This window comes from Saimiri boliviensis, chromosome 8 (assembly GCF_048565385.1).
Source record: "Saimiri boliviensis isolate mSaiBol1 chromosome 8, mSaiBol1.pri, whole genome shotgun sequence".
Classification (NCBI taxonomy): domain Eukaryota; kingdom Metazoa; phylum Chordata; class Mammalia; order Primates; family Cebidae; genus Saimiri; species Saimiri boliviensis.
Window position 1 is genome coordinate 10,005,476 of NC_133456.1, and position 18,986 is coordinate 10,024,461.

Below are 18,986 nucleotides of genomic sequence, written 5' to 3' on the forward strand. Positions count from 1 at the left end.
GAAAGCCTAAATCTCTGAGTTGTGTATAACAAATTACACTTGTACTCCATATAAGTAAATTTTAAAATATCATCAAATAAAATAAAATATTTGGCAACAAATTAAACCAAATGGATTATAGACCAAAATCTAAAAGCAGAACTGCAGGACTCCTAGAAGATAAGATAGGAAGAAAGCTAGATGATCTTATGTATGGTGAAGACTTTTTAGATATACAGCTAGTGCTCGACTTACGACCACGGTCAGGACCGCGGAACGGTCGTAAGTCGAGTAGGCTATATGTACAGTTGAAATGGTGCACGTGGAGAAGGTAGTGCTGCCAGAAGCTGGTTCACACTGTCATACGCCCAGCTGGGCAACGTTTGTGCTGCCAGACGTGGAACAGTCGTGGCTAGCGATTGTGGTCGTGAAGTCGAATGGTCATAAGTTGCATAGGTCGTAAGTCGATCAATACCTGTAATACTAAAGGCATGAAATGAAAGAAGAACCACCATGAGTAGTATGCAATAAAAAATGCATTATAGGTCATGGTGGATACAATACATTATGCATTTGTCAAAGACTATACACCTGTACAAAACAAAACATGAACCCAAATGTTAACTATGGACTTTAGCTAATGATGATGTATTATTTTTGGTTTGTTAGTTGTAATAAATGTACCACACTAAAGCACAGTGTTAATAATAGGAGAAACTGTGAGTTGGGGGTGAAGAGAGGGTATATGACAACTTGTGCTTTTTGTACAGTTTTTCTGTAAATCTAAAGCTGCTCTTAATAATATTCCATTTCAAAATGTAATACAAGAAATAGACCTTACGCAGTTGTAGGAGGAAGTGAAGTAAAAAAAAAAAAAATCTAAAAAATAGAGCTGAAGATCAGAGAAAAGTCACTAACCAGTGCTGATAAGAGTGAATAAGTCAGAGTTTACAGAGAACTTTAAAAAGTAAGCATGTCCAGCTGCTGGATGAGAACTGATGAGGAGGGAGTGGAGGCTAACATAGAATTCCATGGAAGGTAGCTAATTTTTGTGGTTTCTACCTTGTGAATTTGCAGCAAAGCATCTGGTGCTGGGCCTGAGGCCAGTGTTGGTCAGCAAGACTGACTGTCAGGAAGGAGAGCTGGATGCAGGGTAGGAAAATCAGGACAAATTGGAATCCCCTCAACAGGTCTGCACTTGAATCTTAATTGCTAACCAATGTCAACCTTTAAAGAGTAATGTATGCTGCTTCACTTACACCTTTTGAATCTTATGCAATTTCACTTTGGACTGACCCTCACTCAGAAGTACACATGGAAGAGGATTCTGGGAAACATAGTTCCCAGTAAAACCTAAGTTGACAATAAAATGATCTAGCATGGCAATTCCATTTAACATTTAAAATCAATTCAGGCCAGGCACAATGGCTGATACCTGTAATCCTAGAAATTTGGGAGGCCAAGGTGGGAGGATCACTTGAGGCCAGGAGTTCAAGATCAGTTTGGGCAACATAACAAAAACCCATCTCTATTTTTTTTAAAAATAACCAAATGTAGTGGCATACACCTGTATTCCTAGTTACTCAGGAGACTGAGGCAGGAGGATCACTTGAGCCCAAGAGGTCAAGGCTGCAGTGAACCATGATCATGCCTCTGCACTCCAGCCTATGCAACAGAGCAAGACTCTATTTTTTAAAAAATTCAATGCTAATCTGTCATATGATTAGAGTTTTAAAAAATCAATGTAAGGGAGTGACATAAGATAGTTAACTAGGGGAGTTCCAGTTCTCATACCCATAAAAACAATGATTTGTCAGTCTGGGGATGAAAATAGCTCTGTGAGAGCTCGAGAGTATGGTTAAGAAAATGCAGTAAGCCAGGGGAGCACAAGAACAGAGGAAAAGTGCAAAATCATTTTACCTTCAACCCATCCCCCATCTTCTAGGCTGGCATAGCTCAGAGTCAAGAGGAATCTCTTTAGCCACAACTTTTCCTTGTGGAGGAAAAGGAAAGAAGGAAAATCCCAGTAGCTTTCATCACTGAAGACCACAGTGGCCCTCAATACTGTTGAGGACCCCTAGTCTTTATAGACATGTATTCCAGCTGACACAGTCATCCCAAGCCCATGCCATGCCACCACAAGTGCACCTGTGTTCTGGACCTGGTGTCACTGTGCATACACCCACACTCAGGACCTAGCACTGCCATCCATGCCCTATAACCAGTACTGAGCAGAGCCCACAAATCTATGCCCCCTGAAACTGAAGCCACTTCATTCTTTCCTTTATTAACTATTGTGCCACCATTCCTGGGCATCCCAGACCCAGTGGTACTTCATGCCCACAAAATCCAGTGCTGATGTATCCCCTGGACTCTCAGTACTGCCGTGCTTCTCCTCTCAAATTCGTGCTGCTATGTACCTCTGAAACTGGTGCCATCATACATCCCCAGAATGAGCAACCCCAGGTTCCCTCAGAACAATACTCCATATGTCCTCAGAACTGGTATTCTCACCTGTCCTTAGATTTGGTTCAGCCATGTACTTCATCCAATTGATGCCCTCACACTCACCAACAGTTGTGTGTGGCTTTCCTGACTGAAGCCAATCCATTAATTCTGATAGCGGTAACTACTTCTTTAAATATGCAGATACCAATGCAAAGCTACAATAAACACACAAAAAAATGAGGAAAACATTTCATCACCAATGGAACACATAGATTGTCAGTCACAAACCCAAAAGAAATGGAGAATTCAAATAACTGTTTTTTTTAAAGCTCAGTGAGTTATAAAAGAATACAGGTAACCAACAAAATCAAGAAAACAATGCATGAACAAAGCAATAAGTTCAATAAAGAGATTAAAATCATAAAAACCAAACAAATTCTGGAGCTAAAGAATATAATGAATAAAATGAAAACAAATAGAGAACTTCAACAACAGACTATATCAAACAGAAGCACAAATTAGCAAACTAGAAGAAAGGTCACTTGAAATTATCCAGTCAGAGGAAAAAAAAGAGAAAAGACTGAAAACAAAGTGGAGAAAGCCTACAGGATGTATGAGACACTGTCAAGACAACCAATAAATACATTATGAGAGTCACAGAAAGAGAAAGGAATGAGAAAAGAGGAGAAAGATAATCTAAAAAAATAATGACTGAAAACTTCCCAATCTGGTAAATAAAATAGATACTCATATTCAAGAAATCCAAAGCATCTCAATAGGTTTAGCATAAAGAGGTCTATATCAAGGCATATTATAATTAAATTTTCAAAAGTCAGAAACAAAAGAGAATTCTTTTCAACAAGAGAAAAACAACATGTCACAAGTGAGGAAACCCCCATAAGACTATTATTATATTTATCAGCAGAAACCTTGTGTTAAAGCAAATTATGTGAAGACAAGGCCCAAAGAACTCCTGAGTAGAACAAAGTGAATTGGGCCTAATAAGTGATCTTAACTTTGCTTGATTTACAAACATAAGCAAAACCTAACTTGAGCTATTTTTCATATGCGACAATATGAAAAAAAAACTTAAGTTCAACCAATCAGAAGCAGCCAACAAATATATAATTAGAAACCTTTCAATAGGGTAGACCTAATAAGGCAACTGTATAACTGTAACTAATCAAATATTTTTTTTGCTCTACTTCCATATTTGTCCTGTAAAAGCCTCCTCCTTTTGTTTTCTCAGTCAAGCTCCCAAACCACTTCTGGTTTGAAGATGCCCAATTCATGAACCACTGTTTGCTCAAATAAACTCCAAAATTTTGTTGAGTCTCAGTTTACCATTTTAACACTTAAAAGCCCAGAAAGATAGTAGAATGAGATAGTCAAAGTACTGAAAGAAAAAAAAAAAAACTGCCAACCAAGAATACTATACCTAGCAAACCTTAAAATTGAAGGAGAGGCCAGGTGCAGTGGTCCACACCTATAATCCCAGCCCTTTGGGAGGCGAAGATGGGCAGATCACTTGAGTCCAGAAATTCAAGACCAGCCTGGACAACATAGTGGGACCCTGTCTCTAAAAGAAGAACAAAAGCTAGGTGCATTGGCTTACACCTGTAGTCCCAATCCTTTGAGAGGCCAAGGCAGGTGAATCACTTGAGGCAGGAGTTTGAGAGCAGCCTGGTCAATGTGGTGAAACCCTGTCTCTGCTAAAAATACAAAAATTAGCTGGGTGTGGTGACACATGCCTGTAATCCCAGCTACTCAGGAGGCTAAGGCAGGAGAATCATTCGAACCTGGGAAGTGGAGGTTGTAGAAAGCTCATGCCACTACATTCCAGCCTGGGTGACAAAGAGACTCCATCCCCCAACTCCCACCAAAAAAAAAAAAAAAAAAAAAAAAAAAAGAAAGAAAGAAAGAAAAGAAGAAAAAGTTTTCTTTAATGAAGGAAAGATAAACTCTTTCAGGAAATCAAAAAAAAAAAAAAAAAAAAAAACCTAGGGAATTCATTACCACTAGCCCTGCCTTACAGGAAATGCTTAAGGGAGTTCCTCAAATTAAAATAAAAAATAAAAACATGCTAAACAGCAATATTAAAGCATATAAGAACATAAATATCACTGGTAAATGCATAGAAATATACAAAATAATAAAATATTTTGAGTCATAAAATGCTTTTAACCCTAATATGAAAGTAAAAAAAAATTTTTGTTAATATTCACAAAATATTTTAAAAAGTAAATGTAAACTACAAGAACATAAAGTGGGTGCAGGGAGTAAAAGTGCAGAATTTTTGTATGGAATTGAAGGTGAGTTGTTACCAAATTAAAATAAATGGTTATAACTACAAGATATTTTATGCAAACCTAGAGATAACCACACACAAAAAAGACTCTGAATAGATATATAAGTTTAAACAAAAGAATTTAGGCTGAATGTGGTGGTTCATACCTGCAATCCCAGCACTTTGGGAGGCTGAGGCAGGCAGATCACTTGAAGTCAGGAGTTCAAGACCAGCCTGGCCAACATGGCAAAACCCTATCTCTACTAAAAATGGAAAAAAAAAAAAATAGCTGGTGTGGTGGTGCACTCTTGTAGTCACCACTACTCAGGTGGCTGAGGCACGAGAATTGCTTGAACCTGGGAGGCAGAGGTTGCAGTAAGCCAAGATCATGCCACTGCACTCCAGGCTGGGAGATAGAGCAAGATTCTGTCTCAAAAAAAAAGGAAAAAAAGAAAAAAGAATTTTAACAAAGCATTACAGAAAATCACCAAAAAACAAAGGAAACCAGGAAGAGAGAAAGAAAGGAATAAAACAACTATAAAATAGGCCCAAAAAATGGCTATAGCAAGTTATCATCTATTAATAATCACTTTAAATGTAATTGGATTTAACTCTTCAATCAAAAGGCATAGAGTAGCCAAATGGATCAAACAACAACAGCAACATCCAGCAATATGCTGTCTACAAAAGACTCACTTTAGATTTAGGAGCATAAATAGGCTTAAAGTGAAGGAATGGCAAAATATATTTCATGCAAATGGTAACCAATAGAGAGCAGGGGTAGCTATATTAATATTAGACAAAATAGACTCAAGTAAAAAACTGTCACAAGAGACAAAGAAATTCATTATCTAATGATAAAAGGGCCAACACAAAGGAAGATATGACAATTCTAAATGTATACGCACTCAATATCAGAACACCTAAACATGCAGAGCAAATATCAACAAATCTAAAGGGAGACATTAATAGCAATACGATAATATCAGGGGACTTCTATACCCCACTTTTTAAAAGCCTATGGATTATATTGAATATATCCTTAATTTTGAAATGGATAAAACATCCAGATAGAAAAGCCAATAAAGAAACAGCTGACTTGAACAAGAATATAGGCCAAATGAACCTAATAGACACTAAAAGAACATTCTACCCAACAGCAGAAGAATACACATTCATTCTCAAGTGCACACAGAACATTCTTCAGAATAGATCACATGTTAAGTCAAAAAACAAGTCTTAACGAATTTAATTTTTTTATTTTTTATTTTTTATTTTTTTGAGACAGAGTTTCGCTCTTGTTACCCAGGCTGGAGTGCAATGGCATGATCTCGGCTCACTGCAACCTCCGCCTCCTGTGTTCAGGCAATTTTCCTGCCTCAGCCTCCTGAGTAGCTGGGATTACAGGCATGTGCCACCATGCCCAGCTAATTTTTTGTATTTTTAGTAGAGATGGGGTTTCACCATGTTGACCAGGATGGTCTCGATCTCTTGACCTTGTGATCCACCTGCCTTGGCCTCCCAAAGTGCTGGGATTACAGGCTTGAGCCACCGTGCCCGGCTTAACAAATTTAAGATCAAAATTATTTCATGTATTTTTTCTGACAACAACAAACTGAAATTAGATATCAATAGTAATTTTTTAGAAAGGAAAGTTTACACAACATGAAACTAAACAACACACTCTTGAACTACCATTGGGTCAAAGAGGAAATCAAAAGGGGATTTTAAAAACATATCTTCAGACAAACAAACAAAAACACAACCTACCAAAATTTATGGGACTCAGCAAAAGCAGCACTAAGAGAGAAATTTATAGTAATATATATTCTATTAGTCCATTTTCACAATGCTGATAAAGACCTAGCCGAGACTGGGCAATTTATGAAAGAAAGAAGTTTAATAGACTCACAGTTCCACATGGCTGGGAGGCCTTACAATCATGGCGGAAGGTCTCACATGGTGGCCAACAAGAGAAGAGAGCTTGTGCAGGGAAACTCCCCCTTATGAAACCATTAGATCTCATGAGACATATTCACTATCATGAGAATAGCATGAGAAAGACCCACCCCCACAATTTAATTACCTCCTACTGGCTCTCTCCAACAACACATGGGAATTGTGGGAGCTAATTATTATTATTATTATTTTTTGTAGAAATGGGTTTTCACCATGCTGCCCAGGCTGTTCTCAAACTCCTGGGCTCAAGCAATCCACCTGCCTAGGCCTCCCAAAGTGCTAAGATTACAGGTGTGAACCACCATGCCCAGCCTCTTTTTCACAGAAGAAGGATCTGGCTATGTTGCCTGGGCTGGTCTTGAACTCCTGGACTTCAAGCAATTCTTCCTTGGCCTCCCAAAGTGCCAGGATTACAGGTTTGAGCCTCCATGACTGGCCGTAGCAATTCTATATTCTAACAACAAACTATCCAAAAAAAAGAAATCAAGAAACAATCTCATTTACAATAACTTTTTTTTAAGATGTAGGAATAAACTCAGCTAAAGAAGTGAAAGGTATATACACAGAAGACTGTAAAACATTGATGAATGATATTAAACAAGACATAGATAAATAGAAAGATGTTTCATGTTCATGACTGGATAACTAATTTGTTATTTATCCAGTGTCCTTACTACACAAAGCAATGTACAGATTCAGTGCAATCCCTATGAGAACACCAATGGCGTTCTTGGCATAAATGAAAACACAAATCCTGAAAATCACATAAAGCTACAAAACGCCAAATAGTCAAAGCAATCTTGAGCAAGAAAAGAATGGGAAGCATAATACTACCTGATTTCAAAATATACTACAAAGCTACAGTAATTAAAACAACATTATACTGGCATAAAAACAGACACACCAATGGGACAGAATAGAGAGCTCAGAATTAAATCCACAAATTTATGGTCAGTTGATTTTCAACAAAGATGCTAAAAACACTGAATAGGAACACATAGTCTCTCCAATAAATGATATTGGGAACATTGGGTATGCACATGCAGAAAAATGAAATTGAACCCTATATACAAAAATTACTCACAGTGACTTTAAAACTTAAACACAAGACCTGAAACTGTCAAAATTCTAAAAGAAAACAAGAAGGAAAGCTTCTTGACATTGGTCTGGGCAAAGATTTTTCTGAATATGACATCAAAAACACAAGCAACAAGTGCAAAAAGAGACAAATGGTATTGCATCGAACTAAGAAGCTTCTGGACAGCAAGCACAACATCAACAGAGTGAAGAGACAACCTATGGAATGGGAAAAAATATTTGCAAACCATATCTGATAAGGAGTCCAAATCCAAAATATGTAATAAACTCATAGAACTTAATGACCAAAAAAACCTGTTTTTAAAATGGACAAAAGACATAAACAGATTTTTCAAATGAAGACACACAATGACCAACAGGATATGAAAAGGTGTTCAACATCATTAATTATCAGGGGAATGCAAATGAACACCACAATGAGATGTCATCTCACACCTGTTAGAACGGCTATTAGCAAAGATACAAAAGACAAGAAGTGTTGGCAAGGATGTGGAGAAAAGAGAACCCTTATGCACTGTTTGTAGCAATCCTCATCTGGGCATGTATCCAAAGGAAATTAAATCGTATCTTGAAAAAAATCTGCATATATATATATATATATATATACACATATATATTTATCTATATTAAAAAATCTATATATCACTATATATCCTTTCTCTATTTACATAAACAAAAAGATAATTTTTCGCCCTTAAAAAGAAATGAATCCTGCCATTTAAAACAACATGAATGCACCTGGAGAATATTATGCTAAGTGAAATAAGTGAGGAACAGAACGACATATTCTACATGATCTCACAGACATGTGGAATCTAAAATAGTCAAACTTATTGACGCAAAGAGTAGAATGGTGGATGCCAGGAGCTGAGAGGAGGGGCAAATGAGGAGAGGTCGATCAGAGTACAGTTTTATAAATTCTGGAGAGTTAGTGAAAAGCAATGTGACTATATATAACAATACTGTATTGTCTACGTGAATTTTGCTAAAAGAGTCTATCTTAAGTGTTCTCACCATAAAAAAAGGGTAACTATGTAAGGTGATAAATATGTTAATTATCTTGGTTGTAGTGATCACTTCACAATGTATATGTATATCAAAACATAAAGTTTTACAGCCTAAACATGCATAATTTTTGTCAATTGTATCTCAAAAAAGCTGAAAAATTCATATAATTTAACATAACAGTTTGGATGAGAAAAAACATGATTTTCTCAGTAAGTGCAGAAAATTATTTTTTAAAATTCAACATCATTCATAATAGAAAATATTCGAAAATGAAGAATAAAGGAAATACTTTCAATCTGATAAAAGACATCCACAGGAAACCTAAAAGTGGTGTTATACTTACTGTTCAAATGTTGAATATTTTCTCTCCATTGTTTGGAATAAGACAACATGTCTATTTTCACCACTTTTATTCAGTGTTGCACTGGAGGTCCTGGGCAGTATAATAAGACAAGTAAAAACCAAATGCATATATTTTATGTTAAGCCATGATAAAATAAAATTTAAAAATAAAAGTTATGGTTCACTTTTAGTTTCACATGCAAAGAGCATGAAAGTCATCACTCCCATCCTCATTTAAAAAAAGAAAAAAAAAGCTGAACAAAAATCAACAATTATTCCTAGATTTATCAGAGAATTTACATCACAGGACAAACTACTGCCACAAAAACTGGAGAAATAAGTGAATATGGAGAATCACAACAAATAGGAAGACTTAAAGAATAATTGACTAATTGCTAAGTTGGGGCACGCACTAGCTTGAGAAATAAAAACCTTTTGAGGCAGAGCCCTGTGAGTACCCCCACTCACTTTCATGAGTTTTGCCTCTAGGAACCCCACAAGTTCTCACAGTAAAGATGGGGAAAATATCCCCTCCAGCAGCTGGATGGAAACAGTAACCATCTTGAAATATATGCAGAGGGTTCTGGTCACCTTAACAAAGAGGTGCTCTCAAGGGAAAGTATTCTACCAAAGCCTATCTCATGCAGGGGAAAGGAAAATACTCAACTCACCCCTCTCTAGCCTTCTTGTCTTATCTATGGTAAGTGATTGTGCTGAGAAGCCCTTGTGAAAGTCACATCCCAGGGGCACAGGCTCACTGACTGAGACCTGCTTATAGGATTTTACAATGCTTCCCTTCCCCCTACATTTTACCATCATATCAACAAGGTGCCTGTATAACAACAAGGGACTACGGTTAAAAGAATTGCAAGCTCTGACTCTAAGAAGCCTCTAGGGAGGCCGGGCGCGGTGGCTCAAGCCTGTAATCCCAGCACTTTGGGAGGCCAAGGTGAGTGGATCACAAGGTCAAGAGATCGAGACCACCCTGGTCAACATGGTGAAACCCCATCCTACTAAAAATACAAAAATTAGCTGGGCATGGTGGCGCACGCCTGTAGTCCCAGCTACTCGGGAGGCTGAGGCAGGAGAATTGCTTGTACCCAGGATGCGGAGGTTGCGGTGAGCCAAGATCGCGCCATTGCACTCCAGCCTGGGTAACAAGAGCGAAACTCCATCTCAAAAAAAAAAAAAAAAGAAGTCTCTAGGGAAAGCCAAAGACAGCAGAGGAGACAAAAACAAGGACACTTGAGGAAATTACCTCTGGCCACTGCAGCCACACCACAGTAAAGACAGCCTAATATCCTCCCAGATAATCATAAAACTTCACACAAAGGCCTATTTACTTCAGTTCCCTTTACCTCTTACAAAGCATAGCAAAAAATAACTAAAATAAGGCTGAGTGTGGTGGCTTACACCTGTAATCCCAGCACTTCGAGAGGCTGAAGTGGGAGGATCACCTGAGGTTAGGAGTTCTAGACCAGCCTGGCCAACATGGTGAAACCTCATCTCTACTAAAAAATACAAAAATTAACTGGGCATGGTGGCAGACACCTGTAATCCCAGCTACTAGAGAGGCTGAGGCAGGACAATCACTTGAACCCGGAAGGCAGAGGTTGCAGTGAGCCAAGACTATGCCATTGCACTCCAGCCCAGGCAACAAGAGCAAATCTTCATCTCAATAAATAAATAAAATAACACCCACAATCTGAAGAGACAAAGCAGGCAATAGAACCAGACCCAGAGGGCATAGATTTTTGAATTATCAGACTGGGAGTGTAATATAACTATGATTAACATACTGAGGATGCTAGTGGAAAGGGGAACAACAGGCAAGAAGAGATGGGTAATGAAGCAACATGCTAGAAATTTTTTAAAAAGGCAACAGAAATGAAGAATTTGTTTGATAGGCTTATGAATAGATTGGACACGGCCAAGGGGGAAAAAAAAAATCAATGACTTTGAGAACATGTCAATACAAACTTCCCAAACTGAAATGCAGAGAAAAAATGAATGAAAAAATAGAACACAACATCTAAGAACTGTAAGATAAATACAAAAGCTGTAACACATGCATAATGTGACCACCAGAAGAAACAAGAGAAAAAAACAGAAGAAATGTTTAAAGTAATAATGGCTGAAAATTTTCCAGAATTAATGACAGACAACAAAACACAGATCCAGGAAATTCACAAAACAACAGCCAGGATAAATATCCAAATATCTACACCTAGGCATATCATAATCAAATTGCAGAAAATCAAAGAAAAAGAGAAACTTCTGAAAGAAGCCAGAGGAAAAGCAAAGCATTACCTACAGAGGTACAAGATAAAAATTACATTGAACTTTGCTCAGATATCATGCAAGAAGAGAATGGAGTGAAATATTTAAAGAATTGAAAAATTTTAAACTCCAGCCTAGAATTCTGTATCCAGCAAAATTATCCTTCAAAAGTGAAGGAGAGAGGATTCTGGGCAGATAGATGGCAGTGATCGATCTCTCCATCTAGACAACTACTGTGCTGGCACAATCTACCTGATGTAGCTGTTTTGGAACTCTGGAGTCTAGAAGAGGGCTTGCAACTTGCTAAGTCTTGGATTTGTGGTTAACTTTGATCCATTTCAGTTCTAAGCATGGCAGTATCTACCCATTACCACACCCAAGCACTGTGGTAGGCATCCATGCACGTATTCCAGGAGCAGCTTGCACAGTTCCCAGGAACTCAGGTAGGCAATGAGGATCCTGTCCTCCAAATATTGACAATTTGTACTCTGATTATTGATTGCTGCTTTTGATCACAGAGGTCAGACACAGAAGTGGGCAGCTATTGTTACAACCTGCCACATGCTCACCCCATTGTTGCAAGCCCCTCCCACTCCAGCTGAAGCAACATCGAAAAGATTTAGAGGGCTAGAATGTCTTTTCCCCACACACACACTTCATTTTTCTCTTTTTCCTCTTTTGGGAGCCAGGGATTTAAAAACTAGGATATTCCAAGAAACCAAGTTAGAAAGTCATTAAACATATCCAGGAAAAGGGACAGGTCTAGAAGAGACCTGAGAGACCTTAAGTTTGCACTTCAGGCTGATCCTGGCACGGAGACAACTCACAACAACTTAAATGTTAAAAAGAAAAAAAAAAAAACCAGCAGACTCTGGGAAAGGGGGAGAACCTAATTTCCAGAGTTACTACATTATTCATCATAATGCCCAGTGTGAAAGGAAAATATCTTGAGCCCCCAAAATCACTAAGCTAAAGGGAAAAGTCAAGCTGGGATCTGCTTAGGGCAAACCTGCCTCCCAATTGTCTTGTTTTGGTCCTCTTTAGAAGGTGGTTTTATAATCACCTATAATGTAATAATTATAATATAATAATTATAATTACCTATTATAATCAGCTATAGAAGTCTAGCAGGTATTTTTAAATGTAGGTTTCTGTTAACTTTGGAGACTGTGACATTAGAATAGAGAAAAATCTTTCAATGACTCTCCTGGAGAGCTGAAATGTTCATGAATATCAAGCAGAACATAAGTTAACTGCATGATCTGAACTGATAGAAGACTAAAGTAATCTTTGTAACTTTTTGTTTAAACGTTGCTGATTCTTTGTTTTGTTTTTCAGCATCAAGAAAACTTTTTGTTTAAGCTATTGACAGCTTTTAACAATAAACTATACTCCTATGAACAAAATTTGGAGCATATTTGTTTCTCTCTACATGATTTCTCCAGAATTTGAAAACGATTTGTGAGTATTCTTAACTTATAACAATACAGTTATTTGCATAAGTACAATAAAACCCTGTTTTTGTCTGTAACAGGACACAATTGGAGAAGCTGGTTATTTTATGAAGGCTTTAACTGGAATGGTGTGTTTTCCTTTGAGAAATCAAACCTGACTTATGAAGCCAATAAAAGCCCCTTGGAAAAAGTGACCTCATACCTTTGTCTACACAGCGCCTGTACAGGATTTCTGACCTGAGCTAGGTAAAGAATGTCAGTTTCTGACAGGTCTTGGACCCCCAGGTTTATCTTGGAAGGTCTAGAGGAGAGGATCACCCAATTCATAGGTATTTGATGGCACAAATATATGGCTGGGCTCAGCTTTTAAAAAGTCTTATCTGAGATTCTTCCTGTGGAACACAGTTTCATCAAAGTCAGTTTAAAAGCCTATGTAAAAAATAATCATTCTTACTACACTGTATACAAATAATTAGGCCAAGTATAATAAAGTAAACCAGTCCTACTGTGATTTGTCTTTAGCAAAAATGGGAAACTGGAGAGAGAAAAAGTATTTTAAAACTATAGTAAACCTGTTGTTAAATTCTAGTCTTGCCTAATGTTTTTTCAAGTTGTATTGTTTTCTACAGTTTGAATCCAATTCTAATTTTTCTTGCTACAAGTCTTCAAAATAATGTTTTTTATTTTTTTTCCATTTTTCTCTCATTTTTCCTAATTTGGAGTCACTAAAAACTGATTTCTTAGAGCCCTGCGAATTGAAGCTAGACAACTTAAACTTCACAAGAAAATAACAGCAACTTATTTACATTCATAAGCCACTTTTTATTTTTATTTTATTTTATTTATTTTTTTTTTTTGAGACGGAGTCTCACTCTGTCACTTAGGCTGGAGTACAGTGGCATGACCTCGGCTCACTGCAACCTCCCAGGTTAAAGTGATTCTCCTGCCTCAGCCTCTCAAGTAGCTGGGAGTACAGGCACGCATTACCATGCCCAAATAATCTTTGCATTTTTGGTAGAGATGGGGTTCCACCATGTTTGCCAGTCTGGTCTCAAACTCCTGGCCTCAGGTGATCTGACCACTTTGGCCTCCCAAAGTGCTTGGCTTAAAGTCATAAGTCACTGTGCCCAGCCCATAAGCCACTTTCATATCTGCCTACTAATGTATGGACTTCAGAGTAATGTGGCCTATATCCATTTTCCAAAATTGTTCTTTTGTTTGTTGCTGTATTTCTCCCTTCCTCCCCCTATTTTCTTTTCATAAGACATGAAATTTCACAACTTTCTAAAAGTGAGCTTTCCTAATAACACAGGACCTACTTATCTAGGAGTAAACCATCCTAGCCATGAGAGATCAGATGAAACCAAGTACCAGAGATTCATTTTCTTCTAAAATGCTTTCGCCAAAAGATTTTTTAAAAGAAATAGGAGAAAATGTGAAAGAAACATATCTTGGGCCTGTAAAATCACTAAGCTAAAGGGAAAATTCAAGTTGGGAACTGCTTAGGACAAACCTGCCTTACATGCTATTCAGTCATCCCTCTGCTCGCTGAGATAAATGCGTATCTGATTGCCTCCTTTGGAGAGGCTAATCAGAAACTCAAAAGAATGCAGTTGTTTTTCTCTCATCTACCTGCGGCCTGGAAACTCCCTCCCTGCTTTTGCTTTGAGTTGTCCCACCTTTCCAGACTGAACCAGTGTTTATTTTACTTATATTGATAAATGTCTCATGTCTCCCTAAAATGTATAAAACCAAGCTGTGCTCTGACCACCTTGGGCAAGTGTCATCAGGACCTCCTGAGGCTGCATCATAGGTGCACATCTTCAACCTTGGCAAAATAATCTTTCTAAAGTAACTAAGACTGTCTCAGATTTTGAGGGTTCACACCCAGTATTCCATTTTCTTAAACTCATAGGTCATACAAAGAAACAGAAACATATGACCCATTCAAAGAAAATAACAAATTAACAGAAACTTTCACTGGAGAAAGATGATGTAGTAGACCTACTAGACAAACATTTTGAAACAACTGTCTTAAAGATGCTCAGAAAAATAAAGAAACTGTAGTAAAAGTCAAGAAAACAATGTATAAACAGAATGTAAATATCAATAAAGAGAAAACAAAAATAAACAGAAAAGAAATTCAGGAGCTGAAAAGCACAATAACTGAAATGGAAAATTTACTAGGGGAATTCAAAAGCAGAGTAGCACAAGCAGACAAAAGAATAAGTAAACTTGAAGATAGGATGGTTAAAATTATCAAATCCAAAGAACAGAAAGAAAAAAGACTGAAGAAAAGTGAACCGAGCCTGAAGGACCTGTGAGACATTATCAAGCAAACTAACATTTATTATGGGAGTTTCAGAATGAAAAGAAAGAGAGATACAAATAAATTATATAAAGAAACAATGGATTAAAACTTTCCAAATTTGATGAAAGGTGTGAATATAAACATCCAAGAAGTTCAACAAACTCCAAGTAGCATAAACATACCAAGATTTATGATAATCAAACCGTCAAAAGACAATGATAGAATCTCATCATCACTGGCTCATTATCACTGGTCATTAAAGAAATTCAAATCAAAACCACAGTGAGATACCATCTCATACCAGTTAGAGTAGCAATTCTTAAAAAGTCTGGAAACAGATGTTAGTGAGACTATGGAGAAATAGGGATGCTTTTACACTGTTGGTGGGAGTATAAATTAGTTCAACCGTTGGGGAAGACAGTGTGGCAATTCCTCAAGGATCTAGAACCAGAAATACCATTTGAACCAGCAATCCTATTACTGGGTATATACCCAAAGGATTATAAATCATTCTACTATGTTGATTGCAACTTTATTTACAATAGCAAAGACTTGGAACCAATCCAAATGCCCATCAATGATAGACTGGATAAAGAAAACATGGCACATATATACCATGGAATACTATGCAGCCAGAAAATAGAATAAGTTTATGTCCTTTGCAGGGACATGGATGAAGCTGGAAGCCATCATTCTCAGCAAACTAACCCATGAACAGAAAACCAAACACCACATGTTCTCACTCCTAAGTAGGAGTTGAACAATGAGAACACATGGACACAGGGAGGGGAACATCACACACCAGGGCCTTTTGGGGGCCGGGGGAAAAGGTAAAGGAGAGCATTAGGACAACTACCTAATGCAGGCAGGGCTTAAAACCTAGATGACAGGTTGATAGGTGCAGCAAACCACCATGGCACATGTATACCTGTGCAACAAACCTGCACATTCTGCACATGTATCCCAGAACTTAAAGTAAAATAAAAGAATTAAAAAAAAAAAAAAACTTACTCTAAAGCTACAGTAATTAAAACATCTGGGAGGCCCAGTGTGATGGCTCACACCTGTAATCCCAACATTTTGGGAGGCTGAGGCTGGTGGATCACTTGAGGTCAGGAGTTCGAGACCACTCTGGCCAAGATGGTTGAAACCCTGTCTCTACCAAAAAATACAACAATTAGCCAGGTGCAGTGGCACATGCCTGTAGTCCCAGCACTCAGGAGGCTGAGGCAGAAGAATCGCTTGAACCAGGGAGGCAGAGGTTGCAGTAAGCTGAGATTGTACCACTGCACTCCAGCCTGGGAGACAGAATGAGACCCTGTCTCAAAAAAACAAAAAAAACAAAAAATAAACACACAATACTGGCAATAAGCCAGACATACAAACAAATGGAATAAAAGAGAGAGCCCAGAAATAAACCTTTGCATATGTAGTCAATTAACTTCCAACAAGAGTGCCAAGACCATTCAATGAGGAAAGAATAATCTTTTCACCAAATAGTGCTGGAAAAACTGCATGTCCACATGAAAAAAATATGAAGCTGGACCCTTAGTTAACACCACATGCAAAAATTAAAATGGGTCAAAGATCTAAATTTAAATGCCAAAACTCTAAGACTCTTAGAAGAACACAAGAGGAAAGCTTCATAACTTGGATTTGGCAATGATTTCTTTCATCTTGCATGAAAGACACAGGTAACAAAAAAAAAAAAAGAGAGAAAAATTGGACCTCGTGAAAATTAAAAACTTTGTGCATCAAACTACACTATCAACAGAGAAAGCAATCCAGGGAATAGGAAAAAAAATTTGCAAATTACATAAAGGATTAATATCCAGATATGTAGGAAATTCCTAAAACAACAACAACAAAAACCTGATTCAAAAATAGGTGAAGGACTTGAATAAACATTTCACCAAAGAAGATATATTAATGGCTGATAAGCACATGAGAAAAGGTTCAACATCACTAATTAGTAACGAAATGCACATCAAAACCACAATGAAATACCACTTCACACCCATTAGAACGGCTACTATCAAAATTGCTGTCAGTGAGGATGTGAAAAAACTGGAACGCTTGTGCATTCCTGGTGCCAGTGCAAAATGGTGCACCTGCTGCTGAAAACAGTGTGACAGTTCCTCAAAAACTTCAAAATAGAATTACTATATGATTCACAAATTCTGCCTCTAAATATATACCTGAAAAGATTGAATACAGGATCTTGAAGAGATTCTGTACACCCATGTTCATGGTATTATTAGGCACAATAGCTAAAAGGTGGAAGCAACCCATATCCATCAACTGACGAATGCTTAAGCAAAATTTGGTATATACATACAAAGGAATATTAGCCTTTAAAAAGAAGGAAATTGTAACACATGCTACAACATAAATGAACTTTGTAGTCACGATGCTGTGTGAAATAGTGCTTTACAAAAAGACAAATAGTATATGCTTCCATTTATATAAGGTACTCAGAGACAGAAAGTAGAATGGTGTTGGTCAGGGGTGGAGAGGAAGGAGAATTGGGAGTTACAATTTAATGGGTACAGAAGTTCAGTACTGCAAAATGAAGAATTCTCAGATGAATGGTGGTGATTGTTGCACAGTGTGTAAGTACTAAATACCACTAAAGTGTACATACTAAAAAGCTTAGGAAGGTACATTTTATGTTACATGTATTTTACCACAATTTTTAAAGTGGAGGACAAAAGTGGAAAGACAAGGATTTCCAGTTTCTAATCAGGCAGGTAAAGAGCTTGAAAGTTGGGCCGGGCGCAGTGGCTCACGCCTGTAATCCCAGCACTTTGGGAGGCCGAGGCAGGTGGATCATGAGGTCAAGAGATCAAGACCATCCTGGTCAACATGGTGAAACCCCATCTCTACTAAAAAATACAAAAAAAAATTAGCTGGGCATGGTGGCGCGTGCCTGTAATCCCAGCTACTCAGGAGGCTGAGGCAGGAGAATTGCCTGAACCCAGGAGGCGGAGGTTGCGGTGAGCCGAGATCGTGCCATTGCACTCCAGCCTGGGTAACAAGAGCGAAACTCCGTCTCAAAAAAAAAAAAAAAAGTCATCACTTTGCCCTAACCAAGTAAAAAGCTGAACAAACTGGAAATCCACAACTTTTTATAGATCCACCAGTGAATTGAGCTCACAGGGCAAGCTGCTGCCCCTCAAATTGGAGAGAGACAAGCAGATACAGAAAATTACAACTTACCATGGCAGAAACCTGTGAATGGAAACTCCCACATAAACCAAAACCAGGGTAAAAAAAACATAAAATGCTAGAGCATCCACATGGATATTTCTGAGAGGCTAAAAGTCCAGGGGGCCAGTGTTGGGTGAAGGATTGTCCACACTTGGTGGGTTTTACCTCCAGTAGGTCTACCAGAAATCACAGTAAAGATCAGAGAAAAAAATCCCTTCTACTTCTGATGGGGGAGGGGAAGAGTCACTGTTTTGAAACACAGCAGAGCACTATGTTCTTTATAAGGCCTTCTCTCAAGGGAAACTATTTTAACCAGAGCCTAACCTATTCAGGTTTTCTCTGAAACTAACCAACCTGGGCCAAGGGAAATACCCAACCCTAGACCCTTCTAGACATCTTGTTCCACCTAAGGAAGAAGAAAACTGAGAAACACTGGTGAAGTTCACAGTCCAGGAGCACAGGCTCCCGGAAAGACTGAAACCTAATCACAGAACTGGAGAATGCTTTCCCTCCCCATGCACACTACCACTCCATCACTAAAGGCCTATATACCACAGTTTCTCTAACATTCCCACCATATCTCACCCTGATTCTGATGCTTGTTCATTCT